Raw genomic sequence first — 21,726 nt, 5'->3', positions numbered from 1 at the left:
CATGTGGGGGTCTACTTGTGTTTCACCACATGCCACAGTGACACACGATTAAAAAAGCAAGGTTAACGGAGCGCTCACTACATTAACCTCGTTTAAGGGGAGGGGGAATTAGGCAGGGTAGCCGCTGTGGAACCTGTGGTTCTGATGATCATTAGAAAGTGGGCTAGGCTCCCTTAGCTCAAGTTGCAGTGATCGTGGGTGGACTCTATTATCCCTCATCCAGCCCATTACTGTCTCCAGGCAGGCATTTAGGGAGGCTATGCTCTTGCTTATGATGCTGACACGGAGAAATAGATTTGGCACCAAGTCTCCTGATGATTTCTCCCAGCAGTGTCATGTTGATGTTAAAAAGCATTGGAGATCAATATTACATGCTAACTTGTGTAACATATAGGATATGCACTAATTGCATTTCAAGACACAATTTGGAACACATCCCCTACCCCTTTAAAATGGAGGAGAGCCAGTGCATACTGGCTCCTCCTCCACTCATTGCCACTTCCTGAATTGGTGGCGCTCCTCCCAGCTAGCGCTCTCCCACAGCTGCTCCCTTGTGATGCCCGCATGCACATGTCCTGTGCACATGCAAGGAGCTGCACTGATTCAGGAAGTGGCAGCAAGCAGAGGAGGAGGAGCCAGTAGGCACCTGCTTTCCTCCATTTTTTAGGGGCAGGGAATGTGTTCCATATCACGTCTCGAAATGCAATTCATGCACATCTCTAGTAACAAACCAGAGATGGCTGTTCTTATTAGTTACTTTGAGGGTGGCACTTGGAGTAGACAAATAGTGGGAAACGGAGGTGTTGTTGTTTAAGGATGTCCCTGTCTGCCACTTTTCCACTACAACTCACTCCAACCCACATCCTCCCCCTCCCACAGAGTTTCAGATGCATGTTTGTGAATGGATCTGGAACTCAGGGAGGGGAGAAGCAGAAGTTAGCAACACACTGAGAAAGCAGTAAGCATCCCCTTCCCTTCTCCCCATTATTTCTTCACTTCAAATTGCCCTCTTCCAAAGTGGCTTTTCTGTAATAAAAGCAGCTTTCCAGATTTTTGCACACGTGTTAGTGTGTAACATTTAGTTAAGCCTTTAGAGTGCAACATGAAAATATAGTTCTAGTTGCTTCCCATTCTTTGATAGAAAGTATTGCGCCTTGGGTTTTGCAAAAATAGCACTGAGAATAAATGTGTAAAGTGAAGGCAGAACTGCAGTATCAGGCCCTTAAACTCTACAAGTGATATTCAGTATAAACGTACAAAGGCAGTGGAAAAGCATACATTGACTTTCAGAACTCCTGGAGGTGGGAGAGAAGTACAAAACAAGCTTTTCTTTAACCACAACAGCAATCTTCTAACAGCATACCCACTCACTCAAAAGCTCAGAACTCAAGGGCTGATAATCATCTTTCGGCTCAGGTTATTGCATGCAATTTTTCACATTCATTCAGCTTTCTTCATACAGCTCTTAGTAAAGTAACTCTCTTAACAATAAAAGCTTTTATGGTGGCCCATTACACTGGAGAACTAACCACTCCTAGGGGTTTTTTTTTATTGGCTTCTTGGAATATTTATAGCAGTCTTTGTTCTCTTTGCAAGCTTATGCGCCTGGGTGTATACAGCCATTGGGGGGTTGCAATTCGGTATGCCTGATAACTCTGTGTGTGTGTGCGCGCGTGTGTGTGTGTGTGGTATGTATTTGAGGCTTTAAATTTTTATCCTTGTTTTCCACCATATATTGTTTATGATCACCACTCAAATGAGTATTTCTCCTCTTCTTCTCAGTTTAAGACTCAAATATATGCTGGTGGCCAATTTTCATTCCACATTGCTTGGCATAAAACTTTATGTGCTACAGTGCTTCTTCCTGATAAACTGGTTGTATTGTACACACAGGTGGAGTAGTATTCAGCTATAAGAAACAAGACAAAATCTTTTTGCTCTAAATAAATGGATTATATTTCCTGTATATAGATGAACTACACTTAAAAAAAAAATCAGCTAAGTACAATGAATTAGCACTTATGCATAGATCGGCTGACCATTCACAACAGCTCTTGGGAAAGTGTGTTATTCAAACACACATGTTCAAATTACTTGTCATACCTGTAATTGTCTATATATAATAGAGGTGGTCTCAGTGTGAAGATTTAGACCTCCTGTCATGGTTTTATATTTCCCTTTAGCTTTTGTGCTTTCTTTCTTTATAGATTCATGAGATGCCATATTGGTTTTTATTTCAGAGCCATGTTAGTCTGTTGTTATAAAAACAGCAGAGTCCTCTCAAAGTCTCCAGATGTCATGGGGATTTTTGACATTGTTCTTAATAACTTGGGTACATATAAAAATCCCCACAATGGAATCTCTTCATTTTAGTTCTCAGAGCCAGGATCAGGTTATACTTTTTAGCTTCTCTAGTACGCTAACTCTTTTCTTTTTCTTTTTTCATTCTCCATTAGCACCATTCAGGAATCCTGAATCCATTCACCTTTCCCAACTGTCTGCCAAGCCATTCCACTCTTGTCAATCCCTGGTAAGTCCCTAATAATAAACACCCACAATAACGACCAGTACAAAGCAGGGAGGAGGGCTAGAGAATGATTGTTCTAGTGAAGTGCCACTATGCATCAATGAATCATCTTCACCTGAGAAGCCACTCGGTTGTCACTCATGAGTCTTCAAAAATTAAACTCAAATAGCTTTCAGACAAAAGCTCCTCCCCTTGCATCATTACAATTCATTTGTGCAGGCACACACTTTTCTTAAAAAAAAAAAAAAAAGATCTGCCCTCCATATGGCTAATATTTTACCTGCAAATATGGCCTCTTTACCTGTAATGTACCCTCATCCCATTCAGGCTATTCTAAACATGGTTTCTCTGGAGGGGGGTCTGCTTATCCCATAGTTATCCACCCAGATTTGTTGTCCCAGAAAACACTGTTGATGTCAGCAAATGAATGATAACCCGTACTGCAGGTGTATTGTGTTAAAAAGAGCAGCATGGGAGGCAAAGCACTTCTCCATGGCTGGATCCCAAGCACTCTGGTAATGTTTGTAAAGAAGAAACACATCAGACGAGCAAATTTTTATTAGTAGTAGTATTCCTAATAAATAATAATGATAATGAATAAATAATTTTAGGGGTGGAACTGTAGCTCAGTGGTAGAGTATCTGCTTTGCATGCAGAAGGTCCCAAGTTCAGTTCCTAGCAGCATCTCCAGCTAGGGCTGGGAAACAGGGGCATGGCTAGGGGAGAGGGGGCCCATGTTCATCCCTCTCTCTGGCGGCCCCCCAGAATAAGGGAGATAATGAAGAAAATAGGAAGGGGTGGAGCTGGAGGGCCCTCAGGAGCTGGGGGCCCGTGTTCTTTGAACCCTTTCGCTCAATTATAGCTATGCCCATGCTGGGAAAGACTCTTGCCTGAAACCTTTGAAATTTGATGTTAGTAAGTAAGGCTCTACACATGATCAGTGTGTAGAGCTGAAAGGGGTTCTGTGGGGAGAGTGGGCTTGACGCACTCTCCTCACAGATGATCAAACACCCCTCCCCAGGCAGGCGGATTGCCTGCACAGATGAGCAGTAGCTTCACTCCAGTGCTCTTCCAGCCAGCCATGGTTCGCTCCGGCGCGCCAGGGGTGAGGCAAAGGGAGGCACTGCCATGCAGCATCCCACCCCCTGGAGCCCCAGCAATGCACCACGCAAGTGTGCAGTGCATTTATGGGATCCCCCTCCCCAAATGTGTCCTCCGCAGCTGCAAGCAGCCATGGCAGACACACAATCCATTAACCAGCTTTGGGGGCACGCTTGCACCCGAAATCTGGGTTAAATGGTGGGCTCCGTAAGTGAGCTTGAGGCCGCACCAGCACGAGGAGTTGCACAGCTCCCATTTTGCTGCACACAAGCAGCAGAAACTGGGTTGGGCTCCCTTAGCCCAGGTTCTGCTAGTTGTGAGAATCACCTCAGTGTAGACAATACTGAGGTCATTTAAAGAATCAAAGAGGTGCTTCACATAGCACGTGCGAAGCACCAGGAGGCACCTCCATGAGCAGCCTCCAAGCCCTGGGCGGCCAGATCAGCCACCCACACAACTGCTGGCTCTGTGATGGAGCTGGTGGGGGCTGTGGGGATCGAGGGCCGCCTGGCCCCCAGAAGTTCCAGGATGTCCTGCACGAGTGCACAGCACATTCTGGAGAGATCCCTGAGGCTGGGAGGCTGGTTTCAGCCTCCCAGCTGGAGGTCTACTCATGTGTTGCCGCTGTGGCACATGAGCAAAAGAACATGGTTAGCCAAGCACTTGCTCCGTTAACCTTGTTTAAGGGGAGGGGAAATTAAGTGGGCTAGCCACCTTGGAACCACCAAGCTCACCCACAAGCCTGGTGGTTCCCATGATCAGTAGAAAGCGGGCTAGGCTCCCTTAGCCCGCTTTCTACTGATTGCAGGAATAGCTTCATTAACTGTGTTGTACCCGGATTTGGGAGCTGTATGTGCTCCCAGTTTTCGGTTGTGTGGAAGCAAGGGAAGAGGAAAACCTGGGTAGAAGTGATTGTGTGGAAGCAAGGAGGGGGGAAAAGCTACCCAGATTTCCCCCCTACTGTACCTTGCTTCCACACAACCGAAAATTGAGAGCTCACGGATCTTCCAAACCCTGGTAGAGCACAGTTTTTGATTGTGTGAAAGACCTTACTAAGTTAGATGGACCAATGGTCTGACTCAGTATAAGGCAGCTTCTTGTGTTCTGTCCTCTACCAGTATTGCCTTTGTCTAGCCTAGCCCTCTCCGTGATGTGCTAGGTTTTCATGGATAGGAAGAATTTGACATGGGATTGTTTCCAAACGAGTGATTCCCCCTCACCAGTCACCACCAGGCTTTCATAGTACAGATCAGTACAGCAGAAATAATCTAGTTGAAGACAATCTGTACTAAAAGAAACTAGGGCCAGATGTCAGTTTCACTCAGAAACTGCATAGATTGTCTAAACAGATAAGAAAAGCAAGACACTGATAAAAAGAGAAGAAAAGAAGGCTGTATCCAGAGTAGCAGTTTTCAGACATTTCCTCCCCCCCCCATGACCCAGCTGAAGACAATCACTCATCCTTGCAATACAAAAGAATAATTTATTTTTTTACAAGACTTTTCATAAAATCTCAATAGGGCAATATGGCTTATTGATTATGTTTTGCAGCTTCCCCCCCCGCCCCCCACAGCAGTGAAGCATTCTTGTTACTTCACTGGCTATATTCAAAATTGCTGTGTTCTGCACATAGTGCATGAGCTTAAATTTCCCAATCTTACTGGAAACATACTATTAATTCTATATCTGAATGACTGTAATGTTATGTTACAAGGTTGAGGATTACATTTTAAGAGATCATAAAAATTCTAATTACCAAGGGATTCAGTGTCTCCCTGACCCAGTACTGGATCATGACCTGTACTTTGAAAAAATACTTTGAAGAGAACCAGTGTGATATAGTGGGTAGAGTGTAGAGGACTGGGGAGACCTGAGTTCAGATCCCCATTCAGCCAGGAATTCACTGGGTGACTCTCAGCCAGTCATGTATCTCTCAACCTAACCTACTTCACAGGATTGTTGTGAGGATAAACATAATTGTGTATTCCGCTCTGGATTCCTTGGAGGAAGAGCGGGATATAAATGTGATATGAATGAATGAATGAATGAATAACCGCTGATCTAGAGCATGGTGACAATAAAAAACCTCTCCATTTGCTTTCAGATACTTAGATTGGAGGGTTTACCCAGCTGGAGTGTTTATCCAGCTCATTTTTCTTTAGTCGCAAACTCCATAGAATTCACCACAAGCAATATGCCCATGGCTATGGCCTTCAAGACTGTTATGAAGTTATTACATTTAAGCCCCATATCTGTCTTTCCCCCCTGAATATTTATTTATTTATTACATTTATAGACCGCCCCATCCAAAGACTCTGGGCCGTGTACAAGTTTTAAAAGACATTTTTAAAAACACCACTTAAAACACGCTGCTTAAACCAATATAAAACAATTTTAAAACAATTCAAAACCATTTAAAACCAATTAAAATACTAAAAACAATTTTAAAAACTTGAAAGGCCAGGCCAAACAAGTAAGTTTTTAGGCCAAACAAATAAGTTTTCTTAAAGGCCAACAGCGAGTCTAAACTGTGGATATCTGCCAGGAGTCCATTCCATAGGCCAGGAGCAGCTACAGAGGAGGCCCAGTTCCAAGTCGCCACCCAACATACTGGTGGTAACTGAAAATGGACCTCTCCAGATGACCTCAACGTGCGATGGGGATCATACAGAAGAAGGCGCTCTCTTAGGTAGCCTGGACCCAATCCATTCAGGGCTTTAAAAGTAATAACCAGCACTTTATATTTTGCCTGGAAACATATCCGCAGCCAGTGCAACTGTTTTAAAACAGGCATAATATGGTCTCTACGGGTTACCCCCAGAGACCAGTCTGGCTGCTGTATTTTGAACTAACTGACCTTTCCGAACTAGTATGTACAAAGGCAGCCCCACATAGAGCTCATTGCAATTGTCAAGCCTAGAGGTTACCAACTGATGAATCACTTTTCTGAGATTGTTCTCTTGTGGTATCTCTTGGATATGTGGATATTGACAACACTCTCTGGGCTTGAACTCCAGGTAGGCAGCAAAAACAGAGGTTTGATATACCCTTGGGTGATTACCATTTGTGGCTAGTGGCCTGCATTCATTTTATTAGGTCAGATGTTGTCAGGCCTGGCATAAGGTCAATATGAAGTAGCCAAGAAGGCAAAAGAACAAAGAAAAATAATAGGGATGTGCACAAATCAAATTTTGCTATTCAATTTGAGTTCAAATTGAATAGTTCAAATTGAGTTAAATTTGAGTTCAAATTGAATAAGCCTGATTCGATTCAAGGGTCAATTCTATTTGAATTTGATTCTATTCAATTATAATTTGCATCAAATCAGCCAAATTTTTAAAGACTAGGGGGCCACCAAAGTGGGTTGAGTGGCAGGGCCCCATGTGTGCCAACTGCAATGCAACCCCCAAAGGAACTGGGCAAAGGGGTGAATTTTATGGAATTTTTATGCGTTTTGGATTCTTGGTTGTGAAATGACTTCTTCATAGAGATTTCCTATGAAGATGACATTTCACAACCGGGAATCCAAACATAAAATTCCTAAAAATGCACCCCTGGCAGTGATGGCAGAAGCTCAGAGGGAACAAAATGGAGATCGCTGGGGACAAAATGGAGGCTCGAATTGCCTAATCAATTTGAGCTCAAATCGAGGATGATTCAATTTGACCTTGAATCTGATAAGTGTCCTCAGTGGTTATTCGATTCGAGGTCAAATCACTCAAATCACCCAGATTCTAGTTGAATCAATTCGGTCACAAATCATTTCGCACATCCCTAAACGAGAAATTTTGTTTCTTCAAAACTATATAGATATTGTTTGTTCTGTTGATATAGCTTCCTATCAACAAACGAACAACTTCAAATGCTCAACAACAGATCTAGACTAGTATTGTTCTAGCATAATGCTGTTGAGCTTTTGAGCATATCCAGGGGCGGACCTAAAATTGGGCAAATGTGTGCTCTGTACACGGGCCACCCAGGGATGGGGGGCCACAACTGCCCACCCACCAGAAAGCCCCCCCCCACTCACCACCACTGCTATTTCCCATCTAGTGGGCCAGCACCAGCCCTCTTAAGTACCATTCCTTGCCGTGCCACTTCCCCACCACCACTGCCTGCCACCATTTCCCAGCCAACCCCTGCAGCGGCAAGTGGCTGGATGGGTTCTCTCCTCTTTCAAGCAAGAAAGAGAGAAAAGCGCCCATCCAGCCACTTACCACCAGGTTAGAAGCTCACAATCCAGGTCAGGAGCCAGCTTGGAGAAAAGGTATCTCCAAGCTGGCTCCTGATCCGGTTTTTAAGCACTGCACCCACAAAATTGCAGGGTCAATGCCAACCCAATACCAATAATGATAGTGTTGAGGAGTCTGTATCTTCCTTCTTTTTTATTTTATTTTTTAAAAAATTGGCATATTATTATCCAGTCGGCATTGATCCAATAATTCTGGTGGAGCACAGATCTATCTGGCTGTGTTACACATAAAAATAGAAAAGATGAAATGATATTTTACTAACTGCATCAAAGATCCTTCTAATTTTGCTTAATCATCCTCTCATTCCTCCCAAAGCCAAAGGCTTAGGTTTTAATATTGGCTTCATTCTCTCACAAGGAGCCTGATAGCAGCTAAAAAGTTAAATGTAATCAGTGAAGCCCATGTGCTCCTGCAGAGAGGGTCATCAGAACCCTCAATTTCCAGGCAATCCTGGTCAAATTGCTGGAGTTAACCAGCATTTACTTCAGGGCAAAGGCAAGCCAGAGGCAGTGAGGGAGACTGAGGGCTAGCTGAGATGCTGGAAATGATCTTTTTCCATTAGAATCTCTCTGGTCTGAGCTGGGAGATTTGCCAAGCCGGTCCTGATTCCCTCCTTCTTCCTTGACCAGCAGAGAAGACCTGCTGCTGGATTTCCTTCTGCCAGCCTGAGCTACTGTCCTGATTGCCCTGACAAGCTAAAGCTGTGAGGGCCAGTTTCATCAGCCAAGCTGTTTTGCTTGGATTGGGCTGGCGGGGGGGGGGGTCCCATGGGTGGGGGTCTCCTGTAGTTTCCCCATTGTCGTGGATGGACCACTTTCTGGTTAAAGTTGCTCTCACAGTCACATCTGATCTCTGCTCGATATCGTTAATACCTTACTTAGGAAAGGCAGGATGCCAATTTGAAGGAGGCAGTGGTTAGACCTGTTCTTAAGAAGCCCTCTCTGGAACTCCTAGTGATGGATGATTATAGGCCAGTCTCCAACCTCCCATGGGTGGGTAAGATGATTGAGAGGGTGGTGGCTATCCAGTTCCAAGTGGTCTTGGAGGAAACTGATTATATAGACCCATTTCAAACTGGCTTTAGGGCAGGCTATGGGGTTGAGACGGCCTTGGTCGGCTTGATAGATGACCTTCACCAGGGAATGGACAGAGGGAGTGTGAATCTGCTGTTTATTTTGGATATCTCAGCGGCTTTCAGTACCATTGACCATGGTATCCTTCTGGTTCTCCTGAGGGATTTGGGGATAGGAGGCACTGTTTTACAGTGGTCCTGCTCCTATGTCTTCGGTAGATTTCAGATGATGGCGCTTCATGACAGTTGTTCTTCAAAACGGGAGCTACTATATGGAATCCCTCAGGGCTCCATTCTGTCACCAATGCTTTTTAACATCTACATGAAACTGCTGGGTGGGGTCATCTGGGGATTTGGTGCCACACATATTTATCCTTGTCATCAAGGGACATAAATGTCACAGTCACACACACACACACACACACACACACACACACACACACACTTAGCCCCTTAAATGCCTACCTACAGGCAGTAATGGGCTAGATGAGGGATAATAAACTGAAGCTGAATCCAAGCAAGATGGAGGTGCTCATTGCTGAGTATCATTATCTGCAAGATGAGATAGAACTTACTGTTCTGGATGAGGTAACACTCCCCCAGAAAGAACAGGTTCATAGCTTGGGACTGCTCTTGGCCCCAGGTCTCACCCTGATGCCTTGGGCTGAAGCTGTGGCCAGGAGCACTTTTTACCAGCTGTGATTAATTTGATAACTCTATCTGTTCCTTGAGGAGAATGACTTGAAAACAGTGGTACATCAGATGGTAACCTACAGATCGGAATACTGAAATGAGTTCTGTGTAGGACTACCTTTGTACATAGTTCAGAAATTTCAGTTAGTTCAAAGTGCGGCAGCCTTGGTCTTTGGGGTATCCCGGGGAGACCACATTATGCCTGCTCATATCAGTTGCCGCTGATATGTTCTTGGGCAAAGTACAAAGTGCTGGTTATTACCTTATTACCTATCTCTGAATGGCTTAGATCTAGGTTACCTGAGAGATTGCTTTCTCTTTTTCACTATAGATACCCACTACCCATTAAAATCATTAGGAGGGGTGTGTCTCCAGGTGCCAAAAGTTCATCTGGTGGTGACCTGGGATTGGGCCTCCTCAGTTGTTGCCCCTGGGTTGTGGAACCCAGGATATAAGAAGATGATCTTCCTTGGAGGCCTTCAGGAGAACCTTAAACACTCATCTTTTTAGCCTATGATACAAGTGAACCCTGTTATCCGCGGGAGTTCCATTCTCCACTACAGCTGCAGATAACAGAACAACAGATAACAGGGCATTATGCAATGGGAATTGGGAGGTTAGGTTCCTGGAGGCTGGAAAATGGGCTACAAATGGCAAAAACCACAAAGAAAGGTGAAATTAACTGCCCTACCATGGTCCGCAGGTCTCCAGCTGTCCAGGAATCCCCACCCCCCACCCCAAATTCCCAATTTTTCCATGAAAAATCACAGAAAAATGTTTTGTTTTTTTAAAACCAAATGATCCACAAAATGACTCATCTTCACAACATGCAGCCAGAAAGGACCTCTGAGATCATTTCCGGCCACCTCAAAACCTGGGCTATGTGAGTTTTCAACCCTTTTGTATCTGTGGATAATGAGATTGGCTGCCAATTAGGCAACCGCAGATAAACGGAAATGCAAATAGTGGTACTAACGAGGTCAACCTGTAACCTGGTTTAAATGGCTTTTAAAAAATTTTAATTGGTTTATTATGTGTGTTTTATTTTAATGTAAACCACCCTGAGCCACTTTAGGAAGGGGGGATATATAAAGTGAATAGAAAGAAAGAAAGAAAGAAAGAAAGAAAGAAAGAAAGAAAGAAAGACTAACCAGGACCTGATTCTGGTTAGCAATCCAGGTTGACCAGGATCCAGTCCTTATTAGTAATCCCGGTTAAATGTCGGTTAACTTCAGTGATGTAAGGTGGATTTCCCAGAAATGCCAAGTTTTCACAAACCACTCAGCAGGAGCAAACAGGTCCCGCTGATTGTGATTAACTATTTAACCACTATCAGGCCCATCATTAAAAAATTTTTTTTAAAAAAAATTAAGGTTTTAATTTGTGGATGATTTTTAAATTGTTTTGTTTTAAGTTTTTGTATATATTTTAACTTGTTTTATACTATTGTTAACTGCCTAGAGAGGAAAGTTTGGGGCGATGTACAAATGTAATAAATAAATAAATAAATAAATAAATAAATAAATTCATGAGAATGCAGTCATTAGCAGTAGACTGCCAGAGGAACAGAAAATGGACAATGAGAAAAGGCAGTGGATGACATCCTGAATAGTGAAGTGGCGTATGAGCTTTGCATATATGAGTTCGTTGGAGAAACCTTTAAGGAATGCCTAGTTAGCGGTAGATCCCTTTTTGGTTGACCTATGACGTAGTGATCCATTTAGATTGATGATGAATCTAAGCAGGCTTATCATCCAAAAAGAGATGTTGGAGACAAATCTGATAATGGCATTGGCCAGATGAGTTGTTTGTAAGAAACATAGGAAACATAGGAAGCTGCCATATACTGAGTCAGACCATTGGTCTATCTAGCTCAGTATTGTCTTCACAGACTGGCAGCAGCTTCTCCGAAGTTGCAGGTAGGAATCTCTCTCAGAGGAGAGCTGGTCCTGTGGTAGCAAGCAAGATCTCAGAATCTCAAAGTTGTAGGTAGGAATCTCTCTCAGAGGAGAGCTGGTCTTGTGGTAGCAAGCATGACTTGTCCCCATAGCTAAGCAGGGTCTGCCTTGGTTGCATCTGAATGGGAGACTTGATGTGTGAGCACTGCAAGATATTCCTCTCAGGGGATGAAGCCGCTCTGGGAAGAGCAGAAGATTTCAAGTTCCCTCCCTGGCTTCTCCAAGATAGGGCTGAGAGAGATTCCTGCCTGCAACCTTGGAGAGGCCACTGGCAGTCTGTGAAGACAATACTGAGCTAGATAGACCAATGGTCTGACTCAGTATATGGCAGTTTCCTATTCCTATGTTCCCTATCTTGGAGAAGCCAGGGAGGGAACTTGAAACCTTCTGCTCTTCCCAGAGCGGCTTCATCCCCTGAGGGGGAATATCTTGCAGTGCTCACACATCAAGTCTCCCTTTCATATGCAACCAGGGCAGGCCCTACTTAGCTATGGAGACAAGTCATGCTTGCTACCACAAGACCAGCTCTCCTCTCGAACTGAAGAACTGTTGGAATGGAATGGAATCTTTATTTCAGTCATTGACCAGACAAAAATACAACACAATAGATAAGTAGTAACCTGCAGCAATCATGATTCTGCCCATACTTTCTTATACAACACCATTTACAATATAACAATATACAGTACAGTCGACACTCATGATTTTACCAGTTGCTTCCTTACACAGCTTGCTATGTGGCAAAAAAATTTCCACCTTGCTGGAAACATTAATATCACTGTGAGACAAAAGGAGAAACACATAAAAGACTGATGGCCTACTTGGGAATCTAGACAAAATAGGTGACAAAAGTGCTAGCCAAATATCTCTATAAACATTGAAGCAATATATGGTCAATTGTCTCAACCGCTCCTGAGTGACACGGGCATAACCTTTGAGCAAAAGGAATACCAATATAGGGACCCTCTAAGATTGCTGAGGGCCGCACATTCAAGCGTGCCAAGGCAAATGCCTTTCTCAATCTGGCAAGAACAAGCTCATGTAAATATTTACCTGGTCTATGAGGGTGAGTTGCATTACCTAAGACAGGTAAATGTCTGACTCAGGCCCTATCTTCCTGAATCACTATGTCCCAAATCCGCTGCCTAATTATCTCTTTGGCTTTTAAGATCTCTAAGGAGACCGACATGGGGATACTTGGCCTGTAACTTTCTAATTTCCTCTCAACTCCCTCTTTCCATGTAGATGCAAAGTTGTCCTTCAGGACCAGAGTTGCGAGGCCTGCTTGACCAAAGAACTGTTGAAATGTGTTGTGATCTTTTGTAATACAGACACTCTGGTGTTACACTGAAAGTGCTTTTTGTGGTAGACATACAGTAAGCAAAGGTGTATGAAGAGTAAGAGGAAATTTGGGATGGAGGCAGGGAGTAGTATTCAGTGCTGAACTGGTTCAGACCAGGGGAGCAGTGAGAGGGATCTTTTAAAAAGAGGAGAGCAGGTCCTTACCTGCTCTCCACTGCCACATGAAGTTTCCTGCTGCTTGGGGGCAGTGTCTGCCCATGCCTGGACACAATGTTCATGCCAGTGCCACACACAGGTTCTTGGGGGCAGCGTAATTGCAGCAGGAAGCGGCATGTGGCAGTGGAGAGCATATAATGACCTGCTCTCCTCTTTTTAAAATATCTCGCTCGCTGCTTGCATCCGCGCAGCGCCGAACTGGTTTGGGCCCCCATTGTGTTTGTTTCATCTATTATGTCTCAAAATCACTTCTGTGCAGATATGAGAAAAATACATATATTTGGTATGTTAAGGGGCTGATATAAGCTTGCATTAGAAAACTAGAGATTATTTAACCAGTAATCTGCATGCCTGTTAAATACAAAGTATGATCAAGTTAAGGCAGATTTAAACAGGAAACTGAAGCATTCAATTTCCCCTTTAAATGAATGGGAATTAAAGATGCTTACCTCTGGCAGGATTGTGACTTAGGTATTTTAATAGTTTCGATAGTGAAAGAGGTATTGTCAATCAAGAATTATGGGGCATAAGGGTCTGAAGTGCTTTAATATTTCATTATAACTATTATTTGTATATATTTGTAGACTTTGCTTCATTCACTCATAACAATAGCAATAAAATACACATTTTCTGTTCAACTTTTCTTGTGCAAAGTTTTGGTGCTAAGCAAGAACATATCTGTATGCAATATTAATGGTTTAGTCTGAATTTCTTTCATTGAAAGCTAAAAGAAAGACAATAATTCTTTAGAAATCAAATGTTAACATTATTCAAAGTTCTTCAATAGTAGTACATTCTCTAACATCATATTTTTGGAAGCAGCAATCATAGGTATGAAATAGGAACACACATAAGAAAAATAAACCAAATGGATGATTATTTAACTTGTGTGAATGTCAGTGCTGTGAACAGCCTAGGGTTGGTCCAGATTTGCAAGCTCTTTATTCCAGTTGAAAGGTGAAATTAGAAGCATTTTCAAACCTCCAGGAAGCAATTGTGTCAATTCTCTGCTCTAGAGACCATCACTCAAATATAGTGCCCTAGATCTCAGTGAGTGTTGCAATCAGAGATATTAAAAGTACTGGTTTTGCTTTTGCATAGTGTCACATGAAGAGGGACAGTAGCTATAGTAAAGAATATGCTTTTTGGAATAATATCTCTGTCGAAATCAGAGATATTAAAAGTACTGGTTTTGCTTTTGCATAGTCTATATAAAGAATATGCTTTGAAGATATACAACATCCTGGATACCAAATGATGCCAGTCACAATGGTAGCAGTAAGAAAGCAAGCAGAAAATAAAAGTAGTGAACTAATATTGATATCTTAATTTGAGGCAGACTAACTTTTCAAAATACTTATTTATATGTATGCATAACCAGCATGTGGGAGGGGTGGGGGTGGGGATAACCTGCTAAGTTTCTATAACTGTTAAGTCTCAAAATGGTTGGTTCAAAAATTTGTGTTGGGCAGAAGCTATTCATCTATTTGGTAAAAGTGATGGTAAAGATGTTCAACAGAATGCTGCATTTAGTTGCTTCAATTTAGCAGTTTCATATTGACATAGGAATTCTAGTGCATATGTAGAGCTCTCCTGTTGGCAAGACCTTACCTTTCATTTCAATGAAGGAAGTGAATCCGCAGGAGTATTCCTTTCGGTGTATAAGGATGCTTTTTTTGAAGACTAGGAAAAGTCTCCACACGTAAGTGTACAAGGGCTGGAAAAGAATCCTGCCTGAAACTTTGGAGAGCCACTGCCAGTCAGTGTAAACCAGGAGCAGAGCCAGCTGAATGGTGGCCTCTGTCCAGCCCCGCCTGTTGGCCCCTCCAGTGACATCCCGTGCACAGGATATCATGTGCATGGGGGCGTGAGTCAGGCTCTGGAGAGCCCCAAGCAAGCTTTCTCCCTGTCATTTCAGGCAGCGCTTGCTGCCTGACAGCATTTATTTCCCTTTCTTTCCCTCCAGCAAGGGAGAGAAAAGGAAATAAATGTTGTCAGGCAGCAAACGCTCTCTGAAATGACAGGTGGAAAGGCCATGGAAGGGAAGGAAGCTCCAAAGAGGCTGGCTGGGCCAGATGAGCAAGCGGGGAGGGAAGGAGCGGGCGGGTGAGTGAGCCAGCGAGAGCTCAGCTCACTCCAGCCTCCAGGCAGCTCAGCTAGAGTCTGAACTCAACTCTCTGTGTCGGAGCCTGGAGGAGCAGCAGCAGAAGTTGGGCAGAGCGGAGGGAGGTGAATTGAGCTAATAGCGCCAAGTGAATTGAGCTAGCTGAGCTCCCTCCCTCCCTCCCTCAGCCCCGCCCAACTTCTGCTGCTGCTCCTCCAGGCTCTGACACAGAGAGTTGAGTTCAGACTCTAGCTGAGCTGCCTGGAGGCTGGAGTGAGCTGAGCTCTCGCTGGCTCACTCACCCGCCCGCTCCTTCCCTCCCCGCTTGCTCATCTGGCCTGGCAGCGGCACACTTGCCTTCGATTTCCCTGACACAGAGTTGGTCAGCTTGCCTCAGAGCAACTCACTAGACTCAGCGCAGCTCAGGAAATTGTGTGGCAGCGCTCCAGTGGTCAAATATCCTCCCGCCAGGATCGCAGTGGTGGCCCCTGGCCCAAGACTTTGAGAGGTGCCTGCAGCTTGGTGGTAGTCGGGGTGGGGGGGCTACCTTGCAGGGCAGCAGCCCAGGTTCTTTGCACCCATTTGCACATGGTGGCTCCACCCCTGGTGTAGACAGTACTGAACTAGCTGGTCTGGTGGTAGCAAGCATGACTTGTCCCCTTAAGCTAAGCAGGGTCTGCCCTAGTTGCATACAAAAGGGAGACTAGAAGTGTGAGCACTGTAAGATATTCCCCTTAGGGGATGGATCGCTCTGGGAAGAGCATCTAGGCTCCAAGTTCCTTCCCTGGCTTCTCCAAGATAGGGCTGAGAGAGATTCCTGCCTGCAACCTTGGAGAAGCCACTGCCGGTCTGTGTATACAATACTGAGCGAGATGGACCAAAGCTCTGACTCAGTATATGGCAGCTTCCTATGTTCCTAATGGTCTGACTCAATATAAGGCAGCTTCCTATGTTCCTATGAAATAGGGCACATTATATGTTTTGCCCACTATAGCATTTTTCAATTGATTTATTAAATGCAGTGTTTGGGACCCTGAGATAATATAGAAGTGCAAAGGATCAGATTCTTGCTTTAGTTCTGTGGGGATCTTACACACAAACCCCGCCCCGCCCCACCCTCTGATTTTCCATTTTGTATAATTAAGCAAAGTTTTTCTTATTGGTTTACTATATTAAACATGTCTATGACATTAATAAGTATTGTGGTAATCAGTCGGGGTGGATGGGGGGAACTGTGTGTAAGAGTAATTATATTTTTGCTCTCCTGTGAAAGCTCACAAAGCATCGTTCTGTATAAGATCATTAGCAGAAAGGATGGGAAATAAAATAGTCTTCCTGTTACATGATGCAGTTTATGAAAATATCCCTAGACAATTCATTAGTTTTAAGCTGACATGAAAATCAATTAATTTTAATAGGGAATAACAGATTATGTGTTTAATAATTCATCTAATTTCATGGAGCAAAGCAAATTAGACAATGCAATGTAAATTTAATAACAGTTCTAACCACATAATTTGACTGTTTGTCAAGAGGAAAGCTTAGTAACTCATCAAGAATTAAGGGCATAGCCACAGAAAAAATTAATTGTGTGTAAACTGAGTGACAATCTGTTATGAACTCCAAAGGCTGCAGGTTCAGAGCAGTCATATATAAACTCTTTGGAATTTGTTGTTTTAAAGAAAAAAGATATATTCTCATTAAGTAGGCAAATTAATAAATAGCAAAAAAACCCAAACAAGCTCGAACCTTTCCTATGCTTTCAGCTGAGAAGTAAAGACTTCCTATTATGCATGCAAGTCTTATTTTATATTCTGTGAGGCTGTTCTCATTAACGGCCAAGACCAGGCTAGGGCAGTTAAACCCGGGCTCGGCTACCCATGAGAACTGGCAGGAGCCGAGCAGCTCCTGCCAGCGCCATGGCGGCAAACCCACCTACGGAGCCTGCCAATTAGCCAAGGTTAAGGGCGTGAGTACGCCCTTAACTCAAGCTAACTGCTCATGTGTGAGTGCCAGCTGCTCCCAGTCAGCACAGGCATAGGAGGGGCTCTCGACCATTGCCAGGGGGCCCCCCACAATGCACCGTGCACTTCCATGGTGGAATTTCCGGCTTTTGGGATTTCCAGGAGCTGGGACCACACGTCCTGATCCCCGCACCTCTGCGCTGCCTGGGGCAGCAGTGGACCATCTGGGCGCACAATCCTCATGCCCTGACCTGGCAGCTGGATCATCTGCAGGGAAGGCAAGCTTCTGCCCTCAAACCCTCCCACCTGCCCTCAAACCCTCCCACACAGTCATGAGAAAGGGCTCAAAAGTAATTACATAATAGTTCAATTGTGAAGCAGTTCTCCATTCGTAATGGCTTTTTGGAGGAATTGGGAGTTGGAGCATGGCGGGGAGCCCTTTACCACAGGAAAGCTTGCTTTTTGGGAAAAGCCTATAATCATTGTCATAAACCCAGGGCTTGGTCGGAAGGCACATAATACTCAGCTCATAAAGGCACATAATACTCAGCTCATAAAGCTCAGCAAGTCTAGGTCTGTTCAATGCCTGGGTTGGTGACCACTTGGGAACCCTGTGCATACTGCCCTGAGTTCCATGTCAGAAGAAAGGTGAGATATAAATTTAATACATAAATTAACAAACTGATTATTTATAGCTGACTAAGAAAAAACCTGAAGGTACAGAAAACAAAATCATAGTGACTAGTCACTAGTGCATATACCAAAGAATTTGCTTTTTTAAAAGGCTAAGTATCCCAGTCTGGATATGGTGGTCACATATAAGTGACCACTGTGGCTGACATGTCTGGAATTCTGGATTTGACCAGGCATTTTTAACTTCTCACTGTGATTGGGTCAATGCAGAAACATATTTTATCCAATTGTCTCACAAATGCACCAGAGAAAGTGGGCATCTCTAGATTTTTGCCTGCACACATTCAGAAAAAGATACCTTTCCGTTTCTCTTACACCCATACATGCATGCACATACATTTATGTATTTTAAGAGTATGTTTCCATGTATACAGGGTATGAAATATTGCTAAAATAATATTGCTAAAATAAACACAATATAATTTTACAGCTGCTTTTCCTGAAGACAAAGGTAGCTGCAAACACCATTAAATATAATGTCTGAATCTTCATTTGAATTGGTATTGTATCATAATGAAATGCCATACTGTCCAGGGAAATTGTTCTGAACCCTCCATTTGGTTCATTTTGGAGACCACTTTATACTTTTGTTTCCCTATATGGAAAATTAATCTGTTAATTTTTTAAAAATGCAATACAGTAGGAGTACCTTTCTTGCTGCATGCATGAGGGCTAGGCTGCTAATATACATTAATTCTTCAAAATCTTCTTTTCAGCATCACAGAAAGCTAACTTTGCACTACTTAAGATGGAAAAAAGATAAGAAATACGCCATTCAGCAAGACAATGGACACTATTCCCTGTTGGAAAATGTCTCTGTGAAGGTTTTCTTTAGGTTTAAATTTTCTAATTATCCAGCATCAGCATTCTAATTTGTCTTCATTACGCTGCTTTCCTTTTTGGCAAAATTCGCTGCTTGCAAATCTGCTTTGCCTTGTATTCCCTCAATATATATGACACCTATGATCAGTTGGAAAGTATCATTTTAAGGTGCATTTTAAATGCGAAAAAAATGACACAACGAGGCGGTTCCCATGATCGTTGAGAAATGCCAAGATGGGATTTGTGAGGAGAGCGGGCTTACCCCGCTCTCCTCGCAGATGACCCGTCAGTTGGCTGCGGGCAGCCGAACCGGCCACCGACACGACTGCCGGCTTTGTTATGGAGCCGGCGGGGGCTGGGGAGTCCGGGGGCCACGTGGCCCCCGGAAGCTCCAGCATGCCCTGTGCGAGCATGCAGGGCATGCTGGAGAGACCCCCGGGCTGGGAGGCTTCATTTAGCCTCCCCACCGGAGTCTCCTTGTGAGGTGCTGCAGCGCGGCTCCCATGGCAGCAGACGATTAACAAAAAGCGGGCTAGGCTCCCTTAGCCCGCTTTTTGTTGATCGTATGAATCGCCTCAACATGCCAAGACAGTGGGGCTATTCTCACGATCAGGCAAATTCAGGCTAGGAGAGCCTGGCCCAATTTTGCCTGATCGTGGGAGCCACCAGGCTCGCAGGCAAGCCCGGTGGCTCCCAGGCAGTTAACCCGCCTAAGTAGCCTGCCCCTAAAACTGGGTTTGTGGAGCGAGTGCTCCGCAAACCTGGTTTTTTTATTGTGAGTAGCCGCGGCTCCATGCCGCAGCTACTCACAAGGAGACCCCTGGAGGGGAGGCGAAAAGGCAGCTCCTGGCTCAGGGGGTCTCGCGCAGGGCATGCTGGCCCTTCCAGGGGCCGATCAGCCTCCTCTCCCCACAACTCCCGGCGGCTCTGTCACAGAGCTGGCAATCGTGTGGGCGGCCAATCCGGCCGCCCAGGGCTCCCGCCATGTTTGTGTGTGGGGAGAGTGGGCTTAGCCCACTCTCCCCGCTCAGTGCCCCAAACCTCAGTATTTCTATAGCTAGTTCACTGATGATCATCACTGACAATCTCCTCACTGCCAAATTTAAGGGTTTCTGTGCTGATCCTCCTTGGCCACTCTTCTGCTTTGATACAATTGATCATTCTCTTTCAGTTGACTCCTTCCATGCCATAGTTTTTCATGAATGTGTCCTCATTTGGTTCTCATCCCACCTGTCTAATCACACTTTCACTTCTGTAGGAAGAAGCTCTTTCTCTGCTTTCCTTCTTTTGTTTGGATGCTTCAGGGTCCTGTTCTTGGCCCTCTGCTATTCTTTCTCCACACACTCTGTGGTGACATGGCTGAGGGTGGTAGTATTACTAATGTGCTGATGCCACCCAACTATCTCTAGGTACAACTTCACAATTTTCTTCCCCCATCCAACCCTATATCTCGAACTGCTCACTTGGATATTTCATTGCCTTCTCAAAAACAATTTGTCTAAGACCAAGCTTTGCATCAGTCATCCCAAACCCTCCTCTCCTCGCTTACTTTTCATATTAATTGACAGTCACCATCCATCCTGTTTGGGTGGCATGAATCCTTAACTGTATTTTTTTACCTATTTACCTCTCACTCTCACTCTCCTTCTTGCTCCCCATATCCAGTACACCAAGTTTTTTGTTTTGCCTGTTACAATATTACAAATATATAGCCTGTTATTAAATCTGTGCCTATGACTTGCTCCTCCAGCTCTACCATTCTCAGTCACCTGAATGTCTCCTGCTCCCTCAATCAACTAGTATATGTTTGTAGAGTGTATTCCATTGTCTGTTCCACCCTACAGCTAGTCTCCCTGTGGAATCTGTTTGTGTTCCTTCCCTGGAGTCCCCCATTTGTAGGAGTAATGTTCTGATACTAGGTAGCAGAGATGCTCTTAGGATTGGGCCATGGGGATCTGGCCTGGTCCTCACCTCCTGGGGTGGGGGCTCTGAACACTCCCTCCCTCCATTATGGCGGCACACTGCAGCTGCCCGCAGCAGCCCCCCAGCAGTCCTTCCTCCCCCACCCCCACTGGCAATGGCAACCGGAGAGCGACACTGGGTCTGTCGTTTGACCCAGAGTATTTAACAAACTGTGAGGTGCACCTGCACAGTTGTGAGAGCTTGTTGCAACCCCTCGACCACATGGTGGCTAGAAAAAAATGTTAAAGGAATGTTCGGTACAGCGGAGCAGGCACTAGAGGGCCCCCAAATAGGTTTAAGGAGTCCTTATGCTCAGGATGCCCTCGTGCTGGGTTGGAGGCTTACGCCAAGGGGGCCCTCCCTCCTGGGGTGGTCTGGGAGCCAAAATGACCTAGATGCACCCCTGCTAGGTAGAATAGGCTTTTGCCTTCTCTAGGCATGATATCATTCACACTTTCCCAAGTGTGGGTTGTCCAGCAGGGAGGTGTGCCTAAAGGATTACTGTTTTGGCCTTTACATGGACTACCTGGGCCTCAGAGTCGGTGTAGCCTCTTTCTGACACTCTCCAGGCCTGTTTCTTCACAGGAACCCACTCTTGATTGTGTCAGGGGCTCAGGCTGCTGCCAGGGTCACTGGGCTCATCTGGGGTGGGAGCCCACCCTGTATGCTGGATGCTCATCATTGGCTGGCTCATCTTTATATAGCTCCTGGCAGTCAGGGCAATTATCATGAGATCTCAGGTCCTATCAAAGTCTTTCTCACAAGAGTGGCCTGAAATCTTGCAAGATGTTCCTGAGTCCCCATGAGCTCCCGTCTGCAATGGGGAGCATCTCACATCAATCAATCAATCATGTTATTTACGGCCGTAAGCCAAACAAAATTAAAACTTTAGACTGTTACCATAGATAAATATACAACATAAAATAACTAAAAGATACACAATCAGCCTCATAAAACCCCATGACGAGAGGTCAGTTTCATAGCCCCATATAAAAATTTAGCAACCAGTTTAGTAATACCCACATTAACATCAGCAAGACATACATTAAGATAAAATGA

General features: G+C 44.5%; 1 protein-coding gene across 5 annotated transcripts in view; it reads left to right on the top strand.

The window, feature by feature from the left end:
* The window catches only part of SP4 (Sp4 transcription factor), a 302,392-nt gene that overhangs the window by 140,360 nt on the left and 140,306 nt on the right, over nucleotides 1-21,726 (top strand). Inside the window, exon 4 of one of the 5 annotated variants that reach the window (XM_053261509.1) lies at nucleotides 2,457-2,530. The exons of the other annotated variants lie outside the window; for them this stretch is intronic. The gene's annotated coding sequence lies outside the window, so the exon portion shown is untranslated. The remainder of the gene's footprint in view (nucleotides 1-2,456; nucleotides 2,531-21,726) is intronic. 5 annotated transcript variants of the gene reach the window in all.

Source organism: Hemicordylus capensis, chromosome 6 (assembly GCF_027244095.1).
Source record: "Hemicordylus capensis ecotype Gifberg chromosome 6, rHemCap1.1.pri, whole genome shotgun sequence".
Classification (NCBI taxonomy): domain Eukaryota; kingdom Metazoa; phylum Chordata; class Lepidosauria; order Squamata; family Cordylidae; genus Hemicordylus; species Hemicordylus capensis.
The sequence above is the reverse complement of the archived record's forward strand: the minus strand, read 5'-3'. Positions and strand labels throughout refer to the sequence as shown.